The sequence below is a fragment of the Trachemys scripta genome, chromosome 5 (assembly GCF_013100865.1).
Source record: "Trachemys scripta elegans isolate TJP31775 chromosome 5, CAS_Tse_1.0, whole genome shotgun sequence".
Classification (NCBI taxonomy): domain Eukaryota; kingdom Metazoa; phylum Chordata; order Testudines; family Emydidae; genus Trachemys; species Trachemys scripta.
Genome location: NC_048302.1, coordinates 14968333 through 14974249, shown reverse-complemented (window position 1 = coordinate 14974249; position 5917 = coordinate 14968333).

Here is a 5917-nt window from a genome sequence, read left to right as displayed (position 1 = left end):
GCCTTTGAACTTTCCCCCTCTGAAATCAATTCGGCGTTCTCCCTAAATATTGAGGTCACTCGAATATTTTTTTTAAATGTACTTCTGCAGAGTGAATGGATTTTACCATTCTGAAAAATGTTCGAAGGCCAGCTAGAAATGAGCGGAAAATAGTGACCAAGGAAGAAAAGAACAAAGTCTCCTTTCCATTATGAAAACGGAGCAAATAAGCCCAGTACTAAAAGTCAATGTGTGTGCGAAGTCGATGCTCACACCGTTGCCCTGCAATCCCTGGATTTTAACATCAGAAATCTACCTTAGGGAACGGTCTCAGACATATCCGGCACAAGTGACAGGCGCTACTTAACAGAGGAGGCCTCAAATGAGCATGAGCACAGTGGTACTTGAAAGAAGGATGTGAGGCTGCCTACATGCCCCCCCCCACACACACACACACACACACACTTCGGCTGAGTGTGAGAAACTGAAATCGCAGCGCTGGACAGAGTCGGTTGTACAAAAGGCTTTGCAACATGGCATCGGGAAAAGGAGAGTGGTTAACTTGCCTTCTCTCTCCTTTCATTAGCGAGGTGGGCTGTCTAAACCAACTCAGATCACGTCCGTGTACGCTTCAGAAGCTAGAAACAAAATACATGGAAAGCTATAGAGATTAGAGTGGCATCTTCCCTATTTTATTAACCTACGTGTTTTCCCTGACCCTCAACGACTTTTTCTATTTAATGCATTTTATTCTATATCCATTCAGTTTCATTCCCATTCATCCTTTATTTACATTAAACGTTTTGTTTTAAATGTTTTTCATGCTATACGGAGAGAGTTGTCATTTTCAACAGCACGAGGCCACTAAAGAATAGAAGTTTATTCATTTTTCTTTGGTGCCCTAGACCTTGAAAGCGTCAGACTATTGCCTACACATATATCTTTTCATAATGACCTGTATTTGAAGGGAGGTATCATCCCATCACTTAAAAAAATATAAGACTTTAGGTGCCCGGTAGAGACCATAGAGTTAAAACAACGCAAGGAGATCTTGAATGGGGCAATAAAGAAACATGCTAATCACAATGTGGCGCCAGGGTAAAGGGATTTTTTTTAAGATCCCTTTAAAGTCTTTTTTTAAGATAAGACTGCCCCAGTTATAACAGGTTTCAGAATAGCAGCCGTGTTAGTCTGTATCCGCAAAAAGAAGAACAGGAGTACTTGTGGCACCTTAGAGACTAACAAATTTATTAGAGCATAAGCTTTCGTGGACTACAGCCCACTTCTTCGGATGCATATGCTTCCACGAAAGCTTATGCTCTAATAAATTTGTTAGTCTCTAAGGTGCCACAAGTACTCCTGTTCTTCCAGTTATAACAGTTAAGCAGAAGCGAATGGATAAATGCAGGTGTTTGGAGATAAAGTTTGGGCTACAATTTGCTGATCTGCCTTCCTTTTTTGCGCGAAATTTTCAAAAGCCTTGCAAAGTAAACTCCCCAAGACGCAAGCTGTCTCGGGCTAGCATTTTGTTCCTGTTTAATTAACATTAATGTTGTGTTGATGCCTTCTGCTTGGCTGCTGCAGCATTCAGAGCTGGAAGTGTCTGCTTGTATTAGCGGGGGCGAAATCTTAGATTCCTCTTTAGATAGGAATGTGCAAAAGGTTGGATCACAAACCAGTGGATATTGCCGGGTTTAACCTGGGAGAAATGGGGGGTAGATTGTTAATATGAAATGAAAAACGCTGAGTGGATTTTTAGAAGGGGGGAAAGATGGCCGTTTCCAGCTCCGGGATTTTCACGTTAGACCTTTTCCTAGTGACTAGTTTCAATTCGACCCTGAATCGTTTATTTCAGGTCATTCAATCCTTCCGTACTGCTGTCTAATTACGGAGAGGAACTCTGTCCTCTGGAAGGAGGGATTCCCCTATTAGGAGTTAAAGGATGCATCAAAGCAAACATTTTACATCTAGTTTCAACAAGTAATCAGATCCCCAGACAAGGCAGGAATTGGGCTCAGTAGAAATGGCTTGTGATAAATCAGTTTCACACAATAACTGCTTTTCTCCCAACAGGGATATGGGCTCAGAGCTGTATTTCGGATTGCTCCGAGGCAAGACCATGGCAGTACAGCGTCAGAGAGTTTGGGAAGGGAGCTGTGACGAGGGGATCTCATTTTGGGGGGAGAGGTAATAACAAAGGGTAATGAAGGGGGTAGTGCTGGACGGAGAAGGAGATCCACTCCTGGGAAATTAGTCTCGGTAAAGGGACCAAGCAGGCAGATTTGTGCTGAGTGCCTGTAATTGCTGAGATAGGTTTAGGGTTAGGGTAGAAAGAAGCTAAGGCCTGGGGAGAAAAGGATCTCCATCGGAGGGTGACATCCTGGTCTCCACTGAATTCAACAGGAATTGTGCCACTGACTACAATTCAGCCAGGTTTCCACCCAAGCTTTTTTCCGGGGCTGGGAACAGGGAGGTGAGAGTTGACGCGGATTATTGCTACGGAGAGAGGCCTGAGGATACTGTTACTGGGCGGAAGAGGGCGCTAAATGCTTCTCCCCGGGAAATGGTGGAATTTAAGGCCCCGCTGTGCAAACCCTGCTCGCCAGCAGTCCAGGCAAAAACCGAGTTTGCAGGCTCGGGTCCTTGCTTTATCATTCCGGGATAAAGAGCTTCCTGACAGCTCCCTAGCGGTGTGGGGACATGCCGATGGGACTGCGATAAATTAAATTAGCAGATAAGAAAGAATGTAGCTAGCCGAAAGTTTCCATTTTGCGTTGTGTTTTCCAGTTTCTAACTGGGGTATAAACTAAAGGAATAACACACAGGGTTGTGTACCCACGGTCATGTGGTATGTCATTTATATTTAATCTGCAGTTCTGAAAAGTATGCAAACTATTGTAGAATCATTCGACTACGTCTGCTTATAAGTGCGTGTGTGTGTAAACCAAATTACACTCGATGCTGACTTTTTCTTATATCAAAGCAAAACACACACAGATTTTGTAACCATTTCACCCACTCAAGCTTTCTGCAGGGGTTTTCTTTTAGTGCTGTTATTTTACCCCTGGCATAGGTTGGAGGCATGGATGGACCCTGCTCACCCGGTTTGGATGATGTCAAGAGTCTCCCTTGCAAAGGTGTCCCTCAAACCTCTGTCTGCACCAGCCCTCGCTTGACTGGCGGACGTCAATGGTGCTTTTGCATCCCTAAATAACAGATGAGGAGCCAAATTCTACCCTCGCTTTCAAAGTGCAACCCGCTCTAACACCATTTACATGACGCCGGAGTAACGGTTGATTCACGTTCCCAAGGATTCCAGCGTGTGATCTTTAGCAGCTCTGCCCACATCTCGGACATCATCTGGTTCAGAGCCCGCTGATGTCAATGGACTAACTTCAGCAGGTTTTGGAGCCCCGGCAGCCGTATATTGACTAGAAAAAAAAATGGCCAACGCTGGGAAGGCAAATTGACATTAATTTAGTGATTTACGTCCACGAGGCTCAAAACAAACGGCAGTTTTCTTTCCACACAAAAGAAGTCAGGCCAAAGTCATAGCCACCGTTGTACACAAAGGGAAATGTCATGCACGAGGGGGGGAAAGAGTTGGTTTTATTATGAAGTAACAGTAGAAGAAAGGGGAAAAGGCACCACAAAACCCTTGGTATGTTACATAAAGTGGTTGGATTCGATCTTAATCTAGTCAATACTCGTGTCAATCAGATCTGTGATGATGATGGCTAGACGTGTCTAGTTATTTTCACTGATTAGACAAGATGTGGAAATTCCACTGAAGGTTTGAGACCTTCCCTAACCGGGGGGAAATGCGTATAGTTCGCCCTTCACCGCTCCATCAGGGATACGGTGTCTGTGTGAGTGGCCGCCGGTATTTAAAAATCAAAGCTACCAGGGATATCATTCCATGGAAGGGGTTTCGCACTGGAAACCATAACCTCCCAATTGTATTACACATCTACCACTTTTCCGGGTTCTATTCCGAACCGCAAGAAGTCCACCGGGACATCATAGGTAGACTAGGAGTGACAATTGGCCGTGTATATTTATATATTCCTAGAAGAACAACATGTTCACATTAAAGTTATTGCAGTATTCCGATTAATCCATTTGATGAATTAGCCTCGTCTTCCTACCTGGGATTTTTCTATCCTTTTTTTTTTTTAATTGTAAAGAATTAATATTGTGCTAACAAGGTTTTAAAGACACGGGTAGTTAGTCTAGTTCGTTTTAGATAGTATTGGAACGCTATCACTACAGTACATTTATGGCGATTTAATATTCTTTTTTTCCAGGAAGTATTAAAAGCACGTCTCTTATGTGACATAACAGTGCGGTGCCTGGGCTGTATTTACCAGGGTGTCATTCAGCATCAGTGGCTTTTTTCAAAATAAGGTGTTGTGCACCGAGATCCCAGCCAAACGCAACCCTAAACCCCCTATGAATTTGGTGCCTTTTAAAAGAAGGATTTCCAACTGGCCTCCTAATAGCTGACAGAGGGACATAAATGTCGCAGTCATTCCTGCACGGGCACACAGGGTGTACAACAAATTTAAACTCTCCTTATAGATCTAGTTATATAAATCTGTCTCCAGCCATTTGTGAAGATGCTAATTACACCGCTACCGAAAAGAAAGCGGACATCGAAGGATCAGCTAAATGGCCGGCATGCTTGTCTAAATGTTTTGTCCTTTGAACATGAACCCCAACACATCAGCACAATGTTTCCAAAGGATAATCAGATGTTGCTTTCTGGAGCTGTGGCTCTCCTCACACAGTGGTGCAACACTGCTGTATCTAACCACTGGTAATTATACTGTGCTCAGAAACAAGGGAGCTATACTACTCTGAATTATTTTTCTTGCCCACTATTTTTAAAGGATGCTATATGCATTTCTCCTTTATAGTATATCATATTAGCATTTTAACCCTGTTAAATAGGCCACTCTTTCTAAATAAGTACTTATCAACATCCAAGTGCTTTGAAGAAAATAAAGTCATTTATTGTCAAAGCATCCAACATACCCAGATAAACTATAAAGTTGAATAAAATCTTTTTTAAGGGAAAAAAAAGAAACACATAACTATGCAGACTTCATTTCACTGGCACAAAATTACACTTTGTATTAAAAGGAAATACATATTTACAGAATTGAGGACATTCTGCACTGAAGTCCATAATCATTTCATGATACATGCACTTCCCCCTTGGAAACTTAAATAGTGTCAAGTCCTTTTTTAATTTTTTTTTTGAAAGAACACAAACTGTCATCAAATGCAGAAAGCATTGCATCCTCCTTCCTTTTTTTTTACTTTATATCTAAAATAAAAATTTACCCTTACATATAATTATTACATCTAAACCATAAGTGCTTAATAATTTAAGTAGAAAGGTATGACAAATGCATCAATATGTTGCAATATATGACATTTTTAAAAATGTACTTTATTAGTTTTAAAGTTCTTTTTTTATTTTTATTTATTTTTTGGGGAAAGTGAAAATGCGTGCATTCAAACAGAAGAAAGAAAAAAAATCCAACCCTTCCCCCTCTTGGTCTGGTATGCTGCAAGGTAAAGGCCTACACTTTCAAAAGTGACTAATGACTTGGGGTGTTTGTTCAAACGGAGACCCCTTCAAGAGGCCTGATTATCAGAAAGTGCAAGGTACCTGCCTTCTGAAAATCAAGGGCGAGATAGATCCTCCGCTGATGTAAATTATCAGAGCTCCATCGAAGACAATGAAGGTAGGCTAATTTTGGCAAGTGGGGATCTGACCTTGGTATCTCAGATCGGTTGCTAAAAACAAAACAACCCCCTCCCCCCCAAAAAAAAAACCTGAAGAAGAGCTCGGGGTAAGCTTAGGGTGACCAGATGTCCCATTTTTTTAGGGACAGTCCCAATATTCGGGGCTTCTTCTTGTATAGGA